The 17863-nt window shown below is 33.2% G+C and overlaps 1 pseudogene; it reads left to right on the top strand.

The window, feature by feature from the left end:
- Positions 1-491: 491 nt before the first annotated feature.
- On the top strand, positions 492-4226 carry LOC149554391 (AP-1 complex subunit mu-2-like; annotated as a pseudogene).
- Positions 4227-17863: the final 13637 nt, after the last annotated feature.

Genomic DNA, 17863 nt, shown 5'->3' with positions numbered 1-17863 from the left:
CATTGTTGAATCCTCGAGTTGAATAGGGTTCCTTAAGGGGATATTAGAAGGCTCTGCATCAATGTAACTTCCAATCCTCGATTTGAAGATTCTTTAGTTAGTTTGTGTCCACTTTCTTTAAAACTAGTAATAAAACCATTTTTAGAGGAATAAAATTCTTACATGGATCTATCGATAAGAACTCTTTTAAAATTGTGGAAAGAACACAAGAAACTATAGTTTCTGTTGACTCATCTGTGCTATGTGCATCATGAAGTTAAAAATTTCAATGTTGTACAAAGAAGCTTCTTAGATATGGAATATTTACATAGAGGTATGCAAATTAATTAAAAGTTAAAGACATTTAGGTGGCCAATGTCACATAAATTACATTGTCTCGTATGAATATATTCATTAAAATGTACCGCCCTCTCTTATATCTTGTCTCTTATAAGGTTGAATTGGCCATGTGTGAGGATGGTTTCAAAATATGTGTTTTGACATGTTTTTTGATGGAATTACATGGACAAGGTGATCCCACATTACAAAATCTAGTACTCTATGATAATGGGGTGACTTACATGTTCATTCGACATAACAATATCTAACTTATGGCAGCATCAAGATAGAACTCTAATGTAGCTAGCTTACTATTATTTTTACATCAAGTTGTGGATGTAAGTTCAAAAATATACACTTCTCATTCACAATTTATTTCTTGTCCAAGGCTCTATTTTAAATTATTAAACGGAACACTACATTCAAGGAACTTACTGAACCTGTAGAGCCAGGGATCCTAGTGTATTCATATAATTCTTTTATTTGTAGCTATTATATGCATGTTTAGGTGTTATTATAGTAATCAAGAGTTGTTAATGTTCCTCTTTGTTTTTTTCTATGATTAGTGTGTTGAAATAACTAATTCACATGTCAACTTTAGGTTTAGTTTTGGATTGTCATGTGTGTTATTTCTGCAAGTATTCATGCACTATTTTGCAGAGCTAGAAGAAGAGTCTTTGAGAGACAATTTTGTCATTGTTGTGAGTGTACACATCTATTTTTAATCTAAGCCACAGAGGGTCGAGGGTTCAGAATTCCTTGTAATGAACTATTTGAGAATATTTTATCATGAACTTAAAATTTAAAATATGTGTATATCATTTCACCACTTTTATTTCCCATTGTGCAGTATGAACTACTAGATGAAATAATGGATTTCGGGTACCCTCAATATACAGAGGCAAAGATTCTTAGTGAATTTATCAAAATGGATGATTACAAGATGGAAGTCACTCAGCAACCTCCAATGGTTGTTACAAATGTAGTTTCCTGGCGAAGTGAAGGAATACAATACAAAAAAAATGAGGTTGAAGGCTAATCCAGATTTAACTTTGTGCTTTTCTTGAATATGGCAATTGATATTTAACTAATTTTGTGCTTTTAATTTGTTATTAAAGGTCTTTTTGGATGTAGTAGAAAGTACAAATATTCTTGTGAGTAGCAATGGACAAATAGTGTGATCTGATGTGGTTGGAACACTGAAGATGAGAGCATACTTGAGGTAGTTTTTTCCTACCCCATGCATAATCTTATTATTGAGTTATTTTAGAAATAAAACTAATAGACTATAGAGAGGAAACATGGAACTGTTTCCCATAATCTCTGCTAAGTTGAAACACTATAAACTCCAGCTAGGTTTGTGGAGAACATTATAATGTTACTGCACACCTATTTTCTTAAATATGTACCCTACTTGTAGAATGCCTTAAAATAGGACAAACCCCATTTTCTAAGCCAAAAGGCCCATGTATGCTTATACACAACTAAACAAATAGACATATATTATGCGAACGGGATTGGCACATAAGAGTTTAGATAATAAACATCTTGTGTTTATTTTTACATGGTAGAATTATGAATTACCATCAGACAAAGAATCTACAAATTGTCCAACTTTTATAAGTACAAATATTATGTTCATATTCATTGTTAAGATTTAATAAATAACAATTTTTTGGTCACGAGACAACCAACTTCATTGCTGGATACTTGCATTTCAATAGATTACATGCTTTAGCGAGAATTAAAAAAATATAGAAGAATAATGAATTATGGTGGATGATTGAACAAAGTCCAATTTCTTGGAGAGTTTAGAGTGACAGATTAAAAGTCAAATTATAATGACCAAATGTTGCAGTTTAGATTATGTTGCACTGGGTCCCATACCCAGACCAAGTCCAATTCGTACCGTTTGTAGGGCTTCCCCTGGTCTATAATAGATGTATCTGGAATAATTTGGTCAGGACACCCATGCCCTTGCCATATCAAGGCTGAAGCTGGATCCCCACAGCTGATCTTGGAAATAAAACAGTATGAAAAATTACAAAAAAAGAATAAAATATTGATATGTATATATCTTTAGACATTTTATATAATTATTGAGTGTTGGAAGTAGTTTGACCACTAATGATTTCTTTGTTTTATACATATGCCATAAGTATTAAACCTTTATAACTTTTGATTTAATATTTGGCATTGAATTATTGATTGTGTTTCATGGTTAATTTAGTTTTTTTTGTGCAAAATGTGGTTGTTTCTAATTTTTATTTATTTATAATGTAATTTTAGCATGACTTCTGAAATGTTACATAGCTAGTTGTTAGTGACAAGTGTATTTTGATTCACTTCTTTTCAACAGAATGCCAGAATGCAAACTTGGACTCAATGACAAGGTGCTACTAGAAGCTCAAGGCAAAGCATCAAAGGGTAAAGTAATTGATTTGGATGACATCAAGTTTCATCAATATGCAATCACACTCATTTTCTTATTTGATTCCTTAAACTATCAATTTTATCTTATATTAAAGTTCTTGCAAATTCCTTTGATGTTGTACTTGGTCCTTTTTTCCCTTGAAAAGGCATATGTTAATTTCTATTTCTTCTGTTAGGTGCATTTGTCTTGCTCATTTTGAAAATGATAGAACTATATCCTTCATACCTCATGATGGGACTTTTGATCTTATAAACTATAGACTTAGCACACAAGTTTGTTCATATATTCAAGAGAATGCAGTTGTCAAATCTTTGAAGTTCTGTTATGAAGGATATCCTTCTAAAGTAGGTTTCATATCATATGTTTTTATTACTTTGCAGATAAAGCCATTGATATGGGTTGAAGCTCAAGTAGAAAAGCATTCAAGAAGCTGAGTAGAATATTTGGTGAGAGCATGTAGCCAATACAAAGATCGTAGGTTTCAAATTATCTCTCTAGCTTATGTATGCCTATTTTAGATCTAATTTATCTGCTATTTAGATAGATCTTTCTAACATGTTAGCTTCAGGGAATGGTTTAAGTATGACTGATATTTCTGTGTATTTGCTAATTTGTCTCATGGTTTTCTTTAAATTTACAGTAAGGCAACAAATGTTGAAATTGAATTACCAGTACCAGTTGATGCATCTACACCTCATGTATGCACATCAATGGGTACTTTTGCATACTCCCTAGAGAGGGATGCTTTGCTTTGGAAAATAAAATCATTTCTTGGTGGAAAGGTATCTTGTAGTTTTCATTGGTTTTCTTGTTCAAAGATGGTTAATAGTACCATGGTTCTGGACCCTAATGTTTTAGTTTATTGATTGACTTATTATGTGGGTTTTGATTCATGAATACATATTGAGGTATGAATTTAGCCTTTCTAGCATAACTGCTAAAGAAGCAACCCTAGAAAAGCAAGCACCTATTCGTGCCAAATTTGAGATACCATATTTTACTGTATCAAGAATTTAGGTCATTTCTTAACTTTAGTTTACAAATGTAGATTATTGCTTTTGCGAGTATCATTAGCTCATTACCATGATTTATAACTTATCTGAAATTTGAGTCATTTCAGGTCATTTTGGATTGACTCCATAAAAGTCATCATAGTGTTGGACCCTTTTGTGTGTTCACTTCTATATTTTTGATGAGAACAAGCTCATTGCCTATATTTATATTGGCCTGAGTGAAAATCATTATGCTTTTTAAATATTTAGCTCCACAAGTAAATTGATGCATTGAATAAATGGTTGAGAATTTACATTTTGTTCATTTAGATTTAGGTTGCTACTTTATAACAACTTTCTTTTGTTGCAATTCTTTATTGCAGGTCAGGTATCTAAAAATCATTGAAAAGAGTGGATATCAAGCATTGCCATGGTTGAGGTACATTACAATGGTAGGTGAATATGAACTAAGAATGATCTAGACTAGTGATAACTGAGAAATATTGTAAACAAGAGAGAATGTGGTATTTGATCATTCTGATGGCTTATTAAGTTGTTTTCAGTTTCTAAATGAAGGATCAAGCAGAAGGATGTTATTTGACAATTTGCCTAATAGATGTGTCTTGTTAAAAACCCATCACAAATTTGTTTTTGATGTGTTCATCATTCTTTCTTTTATGTATTCTGATTGCTTTCAACCGTAGTTTCTCGATCTCACCTAATTTACTCTCTAAGGGAAAAAAATCTTTGGAATGAACTTTTCTTCAACACTAGGTGGGAGGATATAGAGATTAGTTATAGTCGATTGTTTTAGCCACTGATCATCATAATTGAGGTCAACCAATAACCTTCTCTCCCCCTTCTCTAAATATATGTATTGTGATATCATATTATGATCTAAACAACTACTTAAAAGATAACATATTCTAATTATTTCATGCAGGTAGAGAAAGTGTACAATTAGGTTGTTTATTTTAAGAAGACTCTCAAATGTCAAAGTGAACCGATGTCTCAGTTGGAATGCATTGCAACCTCTACAATAAGTACATAAAATTATTTTAATTCATTTTGCCATGACTCATGTTTTGTTTACAAATGAATTTTAATGTTTTTTGTAATTTACTATTCATTTGATATGTGGGAAGTGATATAAATTTAATAGAAGTATTTGTATGATAATTTTAGGTAAGTGCAGCAATCAAAGTGAAAGCTTCTATCTTAGCAGTATTTACAACATCCAGACGAATTGCAAAGTAATTATTTTCTTATTCTACATTATAGATTCCTTGGACATTTGAAACTATCAAATTTGGGAAATTGGTGATAAGTTACAATTTGGTTTCATTTTTGACACTATTGGGGTTTAGTTATCATAATCATTAGCTCATAATGCAGGCAATTTCATCAATTCTAGATTTATCTATTGCCATGCCAATGTGAATTTGATTTTTTGATATACAGATAACACATCTACAAATTTTGATTCTCAGCATGATATTTATGTTTTATTTGCCCCAGGTTGATTGCTAAGTACAGGCCTACTATGAAAGTAATTTCTATTGTCATCCCAAGATTGAAAACAAATCAACTAAGATGGGGCTTTATGGGTGCATTTCATGTATGCTAAACATATTATTAAAAAAGAAAGTTGTTCTATTTTTCTTCTACCTAAGTGACATGGATTAAAAATTAATGTAGCTTTATTATTCTGTGTAAGTTTTTTTTCAAATCATTCAAGTAAATTTAATTTTTAAAAAAAATGATGAGATCAATACGCACATCTCAGAAAATTATGATGTTTCTTTACTTGCATTAATAACTAGAGATTTTTTTGATCCAATTACATATATCGATGTATTCAATCTAATTCCACATCATTGCAATCTTTCTTCATAATATTTGTTTTCATTGAACCTTCCCAATTTTACTGGCTTTTGCTTCCATGGTTTCACTACTTCTATATTTGTATTTGTATAATCAATTTCACTACATGATATTGTAGTGCACAAAATATATATTGCACATTCCTAGTCCACCATAGCCAAAAAAGTGTGTGCATGTTCAAGAGATTGTTCTATCATAGTTTATCCTTATAAGAAAGCTTTTGAAATGAGAAATGTAAGGAATCAATTTTAGCAAAATTGTCAGTACTCAATGATTTAAGCAACATAAGTATGACATATTAAGGCCTAAGAAGGAGTGAGGCAAAGGGAGGAGACAAGGGAGGTAAAGCTTCCAGCTACGTCATTCTCAACTACCTCCAACATCAAACAAAATCAAACCTCTTAAACCCTGAGTAACTTCATTTGGTCACATCTTATATTTGAGTAGGATGGTGTCTTATTGGTGCTCCTTCCATTATTTCATGATATATTATTATCAGGCCATCCAATTGGCTATAGGACAAAGATGATTCTTGAACAATCAAATTAGCAATATGGTTGACCTACATTACATTTGGACACTTGCTTTGAGGTTCATCTTATCGATTCCCATTCATCATAGGACCTTTATTTAATTAGACCTCAGTAGAAAACATTGAGATTTATCGAGCCCCAAGTCCAAATCGTGTAGGCTTCAATCCCCACATATCATAAAGCCTGTATATAGAGCTGAGAATTCTCACACCATCTAAGAGCTGATGCAAGTGAAGCTTCCAGCTACGGGATGCTCAAGTCTATATACAGGCTTTATGATATGTGGAGATTGAAGCCTACACGATTTGGGCTTGGGGCTCAAGAAATCTCAATGTTTTCTATCAAGGTCTAATAAAATAAAGATCCTATGATGAAGGGGAATCGATGAGATGAACCTCAAACCAAGTTTCCAAATGCAATGTAGATTGACCATATTGCTAATTTGATTGTTTAGGAATAATCTTTTTCCTATAGCCGAATGAATGGCCTGATAATAATATCTCATGATATAATCGAGGGAGCACCAATAAGACACCATCCTACTCAAATATAAGATGTGACCAAGTGAAGTTACACAAGGTTTAAGAGGTCTGATTTTGTTTGACGTAGTAGGAAGCCAACAATTTTTTTTAATGTTTTACTCTGCCACCATCGCAATTGCGACGAGAGAGCAGTAGTGGCGATGCCATCTTCTATCGCATATCATCGCAATTGTGACACAAAAAATGATGAATTGCGATGGGGTTGCTATAAAGGTGATGCCCCCTTCCATCACAATTCAACCATCGCTGTTGCAATCGCAAAACAAAAAGGAATTATTGTGACAGGGTTGCTATTGGAGTCATTGCAGGTGGATGCCCCAACTGCTGTCACAAAAACCTTGGAGGCATCACTATTGTGATGGATAACTATGAATTGCAACGAGGTTGGTGTCACAAGAAAGTAGTTCGATTGTGATGGCTATGCATCATAATTGTGAAAAAATAAGGTAGACATTGTATTTTGCGACTAAAAAATAGCGACGTCTATTACTGTCATAGTGGCGACACATAGCTATCGTAATTGCAACACATAGCCATTGAAAATTTATGCCAAATGTATTAGTGTGAATATATTATTTAAAATATTAACTATAGCACCTTTTTTACCAATTCTCAATCTTGGTCAAATGGACAAAGAGTGCCTCCCCACAACATTGAAATGCAAGACTTTTAACTATTGTGAGCAAGCACCTTTGTGCCACGTAGCCCTTGCTCATGATAGAATTTTAGTGCACCACAAAGTTTATGATTTGTTAGAGTTGGCTAGAACTTTTTGCAGAATTGTCAATACCTTAATGCACATTCTAAAATTCCCACAATATCATTGTTTAGTCTTTTAAGTGAATGTATTACTTTATGTTCAATTTTTATGTACTGTTGATCTTGTTTAGGTCAAAGACCAGTGCTTCCCCATACTATGAAAATGTGCAAGAATTAAACAATGTGAGAAAGTGCCAAAAAGACACATAGCATGATCTGACATCATCGGCCCACCTTTCAGAGGATAATAATGATATACATTCCATGGAAATTGTTAGATGAGCTAGATTAAAAGGAAGTTTCTCATTGGTCTTTTTAGCTAACTAAATGTTGTCAGGGTGCAAGAATTCATGATCACTGATCCATGTGAGATCCATGGTTAGTGCATGCCCACTTTATGAAATTGCATGAAGGTTAACCAATGCGGGGAAGTGCAAATCTGACATGTGGCAAGGTGGGACCAGCTACGTAGGGTATGGGTTGAGTTGTGCCATGCTAGAAAGAAATGTTGATGTGTAATGCTAGCTAGACTAGTTGAAAGGGTTATCTATTAAAAATGAATTGAATTCTCTTGATTTTAGATCTTTTGAAGATGAAAGGCTAGTGCTTACCCACAACAAGGAATTGCTTGACTTTTAAAGAATTCAAGCAAGTGTCCTTGTGCCAAACGGCATAGTGGGACCAAGTTTTGGAAATACTGTTGAATCATGCCACATTGTAAAACAATAATAGTCAAGAATGTTCATTGGTCAAATGTGATGTGTATGCCAAGTTGGGAGTGATGATGTCATGGGTGCAGAGATTCTAAAAATTAATATGGTAGTTAGACTTGTTAGAGCATGATAGCTAAAAGGAGTTATTTCATTGGTCAAATTGGGTGATTGGACCATAAAATACAAATTTTTTGATACACCGTTAATCTTGGTCTAATCAACAAAGGGTGTTTGCCCACATTAAGAACCTACAAGAAATTTAAGGAATGCGAGCAAGTGCCATGTGGACATGTATCCATAGTGATGTCAGCACCTCCATCTCAAACTATCAAAAGGGTTTAAGCTTTTTCACTATGGATCTTATAGAGATCAATGGTTAACACTTGCCTACGTCATGAAAATACCCACTGGTTAAGAAATGTGGGAAAGCACCAACCTAATGCATGGCAAGTGTGATGTCAAGGACCAATTTCTCAAAAGATAATATGTAGAGTTCCTATTGGTCAACATAGCTAACTAGGTATCCTTAAAGTATAATAATCTATGACTTTTGATTCATCTATGATCAACAGCTAATGCTTGCCCACAATTTCAAGATGTAAGAAGTTTAAACAATGTGAGGAAGTGCTAATGTGACATCTAGCAAAGTGGGACTAGTCATCACAAAAGTGGGATACTATATGGCAAGTTAGAATATTTATTAAGCTAGTTGTATTACATTTTTGACTTGTTGCACACAATTTTGAAATACAAGAAGTTTAAGGAATGCAGAGAAGCACCTATTTGACACATGGCCAATTTTTTAAAGCAATAAAGCTAGTCTACTTTTTGGAATTGGGACCATTTGATCTACCAAAATCAAAGAATAAGATTCAAATCTAAGTGTAATACACAAATAATGGCTAATGGAAATTAATACTGCTCAGAGTTCATTCATGTGATCTCAATGCATGAATAAAACTCATGATTTCACCATTATTGAACCACCAAAGCATAAAGAAAATTTGGAGCTAGGGCACATAAATTCTATCAAATGACTCAATGAATTATAGGAAACATTACATAGAAAGAAGAGTAATTCAGGGGGTAAGTGATCTGTAACTTTTGAAAAGAAAGAATTTGGTGTTGTGAAAATTTAAAATCTTAGAAAATACCTCCACAAAAAGAATTCTTGGGACAAAATGATTACCTAAAGAGGGTTGTGCATGATGATTTCCTTGAACAACTCCCACTTTTAGTAAATGAAATAACTAAGGGGAGAGAGCTTATTCAAAAGCACCCTAGGGTAGCTATAGTAGAGGGTTTTTATGATAGATCCAATTGGGCCAGAGATGCAAAGGTTTCCATGGGAGGTCTCAAATTATTTAAGAAATGGTTCACTGAGAGGAACCTTGACACCCCTTTGAGTAATGTTTGGGAATTTGACATTGGGAAATTGGTAGTACCTAGGGTTTTCTTTGATAGTGATCTACTTACTGATTTGGCCAAAAAGTATGATCATATCACTGGGTTTGTAAAGAATTATGCTAGAGACAATTTTTTTAAGGTTTCTCCTAAGTTTATTAATGAAGTTTTTAATCTTAACCCTAACCATGCTATGCATGAGACAATTGACATGGATGACCTTCAAGCAAGGTACGATGCACAAAGAACATATCTAAGGATAGTGTCTCTACAACAACATTTTGCTAGGATTGGTGCATTGCCTTTAGTTATAGTCCATACACCAAAACCATTAATGAGGAAACATTTCAACCCTAGGGATCAGGCATTATATTTCACCTTGTGCAAAATTTTTGGGATGGATGATGAGGAGCATATTAAAGGCTCTATTATTCTTATTATGGCATAGACACTGTAGTTTGGAATGAGCAGTATTCTTGATTTTGCTACTTTTCTTTCACAAGAAATTCATAATAGTTTGATGGGAATAGCATAAGGAAAGGTAAATAAATCTTTTTGTTGGTATTCATTGCTCATGTATATATGTCTATTTAAGGGAGTCACCTTTTTCTCCAAGGATATGGAGTTAGAAATAAGAAGGGATGGTGAGAAGAATCTAGTTCAACTATGGAGTGTTGGCAAGACCTTAAAGGCTAGAGATACCAATTTTGTGAGGTTTGATAGATATTTTGCATTCAAGCTTAGACTACTCTTGAGAGGAGATAGCCCTAGGATACCACAATCGTAGCTAGAATTGGTTAGACTCAAGGACCAAGCAAAAGGGAGTTGGGGGGATATAATCCCATCCAATGTTTTTATAGTTATTAGGGTATATGACTTTCTAGTTGAGCCTCATGAGCTACCTTTCCATGTGCTCTTGAAGATAGGGATAGCATAATTGTTATGGCAAATTGGGACTATTGATGAAAGAGATTTGCATAAGAAAGCTACTTTCTTCCTAGTTGTCACTGTGGCACATGATTTTTTTTTGTGAAAAAGGGATGGAGACATCTCAATTTATCTCTGGGTAGGTACAACATGGAAGAGTCCCATGCAAGATTTATTGATCCAAAAGGATTTAATGATCTTTTAAGAGAAAGGACAAAAGCTGCCTGGTTGACATAGTAGGTGAATTTTCTTGAGGATTTTATAAGGAATATCTTTTCTTTACAATAATAGGAAGTTAGGAAGGAAAAATGGATAGTGCTTAGTACTTTGGAATTCATCAATGCTTTTGACTCTAATTATGACCCTGTAAAAGATTAAAAAAATTTGAGGAGCCAAAATACATGCATTGATGAAATTTTTTATTGTAATAATACAAACCGTGAACAAGAAGATGGCTACATATGCAAAAACCTATCTAGATAGAGCTAAAAAAGTATAGAGAAGAATAAAGAAAAGAAACATAGTAGCTCCTGGTTAGTAGACATTGCAGAAGAGGGAAGGATATGTAATGGTGTAGCATGTACAACAAGTTCCCCCTTAGGGAAGACCAAGGCTAGAAAGCCCATCTATAGCTAGTGCCCCAAAGAGGAAAAAGTTGGAACAAGGATCCTCTTCTCGTGTAGAAGAGTACTCGCCAAGCCAAACCCCAATCCAGAAAGATGATGAAGCATCCTTAAGGGAGCAACTCAGATAGATTGGGGAAGACGGGGATGTTATTATTACCATTACAAACCTGGAAAGTGGAGAACCTTAAGAGCCTCCTGCACCCTCCTTGGACCTTGCAATTGCTGACTATCAAGGTAAAGAGATAGATCCAATAATTGCCCAAGCTTTTGAGAAATTAATTAATCATGAAAATTTTGTGAAATCTAGGGCTTTTGCATAATTTTTGTGGAGAAAGAATAGACAAAATTTTGAGAAAACATGTGAGAAAATAAAAATAGAGCAACCTGGCAAACCTAATTCTATAATTCAAGAAGAGGTAAAAGCCAAGTTTTTGAGTGGCTTTGCCCAGTTCACACCTGAGGCTAGGAGACAATTGGTAAAGCAATCAAGAGTCTTAATTTTGGCAGAATAGGACATAGCTAATGCTATAATTTTTTATTCAATTAGAAAGGAGAAGGATGTAAAACATAAAGTAGAGGAAGAAATATTGTAGGCTCATAGGGGAGTTAAATTTTGTGATGACCACCAAGCCCTAGTGATCTAGTCAATTAAGAAGAGAGATAAAATGAGAATGTGGGAAATTTCTACTATAGAGCATACTGGTGCACTCATAGTATTTAGGGCTAGTGAGGTTGGTAGTAAACAAATTTTTTGAATGGCATCAAAAATGTTGAAATTTAGCAATGTGGTGTTAGGATAGGAAGAGGACAAGTTTATGCAACTTAATGCTAGGTTTGAAGAAGTTTTGAAAGCAAATGAAGATAGGGGTAAACATATATAATCATTGGAAAATCAAGTATCCCAAATGGAAAAGCAACTTGGGGAAAGAAAGGTGGGAGAGTCTAATAGACTTAGAATTTTATACCCCTCAACAACCTATTGAACCCTTTAAGTCAACCCCTATTATTGAGATACCAAACACCCTAGAGAGGCCTCAATTCTACATTGCAAAAAAATTTAAAGAAGAAAAGAATAAATTATATGCATTGCATGTAGAATTAAACAATCAATATGAAGAAAAAATAAGGTAGGGTTTAATGTATTTGATGGAAAAAATAGAATGGCCAACATTTTCTAATTAGTTGGCAAGGATTGCAGCCATTAGGGATAAATTAAGAGGAAATGAAAATAAAATGAGACCCATTGTACAAAAATGGACTGAAACAAATAATGGTAATATCATGTATGTGTCTGTCATTCTACTGTCTTGTCACCAGATAGAGAAGATTTTTTATATGTTCGATAAGTTAGAGAATTTTCATGAAAAACAAGATTCTTTTCAAATAAGAGTGAATTTTTTTTTTCCAAGTACATAACTGAGAAGTTTACTTTATTTCCTAGTGCTCTAAAAACTATTGATAAAGTAAAGGAAAAGGAAGAGTGAAAAAGGGAACTAGATGAAATATTTTGTCAAAGAATGAATAATGTAATAAATTAAATAGGACATTTATTATAGGAAATGACAAATGAGGAATTGGTTAAGGTGGAGTTATTTTCTAGTGCGATCAAAAAAGACTTTGTTGAAGTAGAAGCAATTGGAAATTCTTTGATAACTATACAAAGGGAGATCCTAAATTTTGATTGGCCTGATGACACTATTTACAATCAATGGAAGGAACAATTTATTTCTAAAAAATTGATTGAAGAAGGTGATGAGGTAGAAGAAGATGCAAGTGTAACTGTTACTTTAATAGTTGATGATGAAGACAAGGAGGATCCCAAAGTTAAAGTAAACTTGTAGGTAATTGAAGAGGACACATCACTTTCAAACCTCATAGCCACTTATTCCATGGATTCAAAATAATTAGATAATCAAATCATAAAGCTTTATTTTTCCAAGAGATGTAATAGAAAAGGGGCCTACCAAAAGAATATAATGACATTTAAGTTCTTCTAGTACACACAATTTTGTCTTTTGTGGCAATAAATTGTAAATATCTTTTGTAAAAGGACACATGTCAATTCTCTATGCCTAAAACTTGTTGCATCTCACATTATATAAGTAAGATTCCAAGGCTAGAGAGGGGTCTAATTTCTAATGCATTTTTAGTTTTATACTTAGGATGCTTTCGGTCCAGTCTTTAAGCTAACTTTATGATGTATCTTCTCCGTAAGATTTTTGAGAATACATTACTATTGAGTGACCTTTGTTTTCTTTCTAGAGTCATTCTAAGTTTAGTACTATTGTATAAAATGTTCAAGGAAAATTAATACAAATTTGAGCTGTCCCCATATCAATTATTATTGAATTTTGTCTCCTTTTCTATTACCTAGTTATTTTGAGATTTTGTGAGTAAAGATTGTTCAGTTAAATGCTATTCATTTATTTTGTATGTCAATTCATTACTGCTATTAATTCAATGAATTAAGTAAAGGCTTTGATAAATTTGATGGGTTTGCTATGGTAATAGAAATAATGTCTGTAAGGATGAATTCTAGTAAGAATTGTTGATAATATTTGTTGTAATGCATCAAATTAAATCTATAAATTGGAATATACTCTGAATCCCAATGGAATAGGCATTGATCAAATTAATTTAGGCTATAGATAGGTATGTTATGAATAAGCATCAAATCTAAAATCACATTCAACTTTATTTTACTTTTCTTGAATATTTTCAAAGGTGGTCAACACTTTTTTGCATGGAATGTTTTAGCCTTCGTTAGTCACTATTGTTGGGAATACTTGCAAATCTATAGAGGAATTGTGACCAAATCTGCTATATGGGATGTAGTTTATCTAAAATGTTAAAGTCATGCATGTGTTGAAAGATAGAAGATGAGAATTAGAATTAAACTAATATAATTCTCATATATTAACGTTTAGTTTGAATCATCCCTTGGGTATACCCACCCTAGTTTTGTAGAGCCTAAAGAGTCAAAAACCATCCTTGGTTTTGTTGAAGTTGGGTCCAAGTGGTTTACACATGTAATTGTTAATGGGAATTGGGTAATCCTTAGGTTGTGTGAGTAATATCATTTTGGTATTAAGCATTTTGTTAGTAGTTTTAAAACACTAACAAAATGGTGACTCTTGTAGGGAGTTGTCCAACACATCTATGAAAAGTACTACAGTTCCTTTGGTCTTGTTATCTATGTGTGTATCAGATCCTTTATTATTTCTTGTGGTAGTAATTGGTATGTTGTAGTTACAAACCTTGATAATTTAAAAAAAGAGAGAAAAGAAAACCAAATATCACAAAGATGCATTGACGTATTCAGCTCTTCCAAGCATCTTATTTGTCAAGCAAGAGTTACAGTCTTATGATCTTAGTGATTGATCCATTTTTTTTAGATATTTCCATATTAGCTAATGTGTTTTCTTTGAATTTAGGAGTAATTTTAATTATTTTATTTTGCCAAGAATAGGGTGGTGACTCAATCAAGGTTTTGAAGCTAGTGCTTATTTGATAATTAGTAAAATGGTTGACAAAAGAAAAAACATAAGAGCTTACACAAGAGCCAATCCTGATGTACCAATGTATACTTACTTACCTAAAGATGGCAAGAAGAACCTAAATATGCAAAAGGAAAACCTAAATCCCACCTAGAAACCAAGAAGTTTTGTATTAGTTAGTTCTCAGTATCAACCAGTGGTAAGGAGAGAGTCTTCTTCACTTAGCTCTAAATCAAAAATTGCAAGACTTTTAGGAGGGATATTCAATACCCCAGTGCCAAATGAAAGAACATATCAAGATAAGGATATGAAACCAATAGGGAATGTATCCCCTAGACTATATCTGGTAACTTAGATGAATCATAGGCTAGGACTCAAAAGTTCATTTGGAGATATTTTTAATCCCAAGGTAGTCCCGTACATGGAACCTAACCTGATACACCTAGATGATCTTGCTGATTCAGAAGCCACTTCTATAAATCCTAAAGAGCTATGGTTAGAAATAGGAGTTTTGAAGAAATATATTGTTGAGGAAGAAGCCAAGCATATTTTCCTAGAAAAGGAAAGAAAGCAAGCCACCCTAGATGCTATAGTAGAAATAGACAATCTACTTAAAATGATGGCTTCCTTAAAGAAACAAAATAAAAATTTAGAAGAAAGAATGACAACCCTCCATTTTGATGTATTTAGAGATGTAGATAGTCTAAGAACTAAAATTCATAAATAAGAAAGACTCTTGAGTCAAAAGCAAGAACTAGTCGTTACTCAAGTCCAAGCTTATAAACCTGTCCAAGTAGATTCTATAGAACCTACTATTAAATCTACAAATAAAGGAAAGGGCAAACCCATAGGGATCAAAATAAATGAACCTCAAGCTCTACCAATAAAATCCATAGAACCCTCCATGTCAAAATTGGATCTAGATCTGGAGAAAGCTAGAAAGGAGAAGGAAGATCTTACAAAAGAGCTTGAGAAGGTGGAGAATGAAGCCTAAGTTGTAGAAACTAGGAGGAAAATCTAATTCATAAAATCTTATTCTGCATTAGCTTCATGGCCAAATTTGTCTACCCAATCTACAAATTCTATACCTACTAGCAGTCCAATGATTCCAACTTAAGGAATATCTCAATCTGCCGCTACTTCATCATCCACTATTAGCACTCAAGCCTCCTTCGTCCAGCCTCAACAATCGAAAAATGTTATCCTTAACCAAGTCAATGTAACGAGAACCTCATATGTTCTTGGTTTTTATAAGAAACCCTATACATGGAAAAATATTAAAAAAAAATCATTTGTAGGTATCCTTGGTGCTCCAAATCCCATATCTTTTGACTTAAGAGATAAAGTTGTTAAGTTCTCTGGAAACAATGCTATTACTAGTGAAGAGCACTTAAGAGTTTTCATAGATATGCTAAATGATTATGAAGTTGAACATGAGGATGGGGTGATGAAGTTTTTTTTTCATTCACTAACTAAGGATGCAAGGGATTCATTTAGAAGGTTACCTAACGACAATATTATCTAATGGAGTGACTTGGAGAAATTGTTCAAAGAGCAATATAGAGATAATACCAATTCAGGGTTCATGTTAAATGAATTTAATAACATCAAGAAGAATCCTAATGAGTCCAAATTTGATTAAAATGTAAGATTCCAAAAAGTTATGTACAAACTATTTTAGGTTATGAGGTTGAATGAGGATATTTATCTCACAACATATTTTAATGCTTTTGATAGAAAAATGGCTTATCAGTTGAGGGATAAAGATCCTAAAACTTTGAGGGATGCCTATAAGGTTGCAATAAATATTGAGAATAACATGAAAGCATCTAGCAATCTTGGTAGGAGAGATGATCCAAATTTGTTCAATCCTAAAAATAATAACAAAAGGCATATTGATAAAACTCCTATAGTAAAGAAGCCAAAAGAACCCACAATAGGTCAGGTGTTGGAATTACTAAAAAAGATGAATCCCACTAATTTCAATACCTAGAAGCCAAATGTTGTTGACAAAGCCCCTGCAAATAATAGAAATTTCAATAGACAACCTAGAATGTAGAATTACCCTTATACCACCCAATGGTAGGATGGCAAGCTAATCCCTAACCAAACCCAAAATGTAAAAAAAAAGGGTACACCAGATCCTCTACAAAGAAGTTTAGTTAATATGAATGATAATGTGCCATGGTGTATTATTTGTCAATCACCTCACTTTGTAGAATATTGTGCAGTTGCTCAGTCATTTGCTTTTGATCATAGTGCACAAATTGAGGAGGAAGAGGAAGAAAAAATCCATGATGATGTAAGTTGTAACATGATGAGTATGTGGAACGATGGTGTGGATTTTGATTTGGAAGAAATAGAAAGTGATCTTGAGAATAAGAAAATATCTTATTAGTTACATCATCAACAAGTGTTCTTAGATAATGAAGGATATGATGAAGATTAGGTATGTGCTACATCTTCTAAAGTTGGTCATGTGAATTTGAGCATGCCTTCTAAAGAGGAAATTGATAAGATCACTACAAAGATGATTTCCCAAGTACATAGTAATTATAATTTGAGAAACCAAATAGTTAACAATGATGTTGGGAAGCCTTTTGGTATATTCATAAAAGATATTACACATAAGATGAAAGACGAAGATGAGAAGGCTAATGAAGAGAAAGTTAAGATCAAAGAAATCAAAACCAAGAAGTGGGAACCCAAGAAGAAAGTTCAATTTCAAAAAAATGAGATAGCAAAAGTAATTGTGCAAGAAAAGGGATCAAGATCTGATATTGCTAAGCAAATAATAGCCCCTACTACTCAGAAGGTTCTTACTCCAAGTATGACTATCAAAACCACTATATTTGATCCTATTGACATGATATCCATGTTATCACAAATTACTATAAAAGAACCATTGTCTAAGCTATTTAGAATTGAAGAGCATAAGAGAAGAGCTTTGTCATGGTTGGAAGGGATAGGAAATAATAACAATAATGTAGAAAAAAATGCCATTTAGTAGACCCCCATAGTAATAGAAGATAGTGGTATCATGTCACAAATTCCCCAAATGTTCTTGGATGATTTGTTAGTAGCATACAGAGAAGATATTGACCCATTTTTTTCTCTATCTGATTATAAAAGGAAAGACCTTAAAAAACTACACGATAGATTTAGGAGCTTTTAACACCATTATGCCTTTCAAAGTAATGGAAGCTCTAGGATTGAAAGTAGATACTAAGAAAA

This window comes from Cupressus sempervirens, chromosome 5 (genome assembly GCF_028749045.1).
Source record: "Cupressus sempervirens isolate cs-2001-9-10 chromosome 5, ASM2874904v1, whole genome shotgun sequence".
Classification (NCBI taxonomy): Eukaryota; Viridiplantae; Streptophyta; class Pinopsida; order Cupressales; family Cupressaceae; genus Cupressus; species Cupressus sempervirens.
The sequence above is the reverse complement of the archived record's forward strand: the minus strand, read 5'-3'. Positions and strand labels throughout refer to the sequence as shown.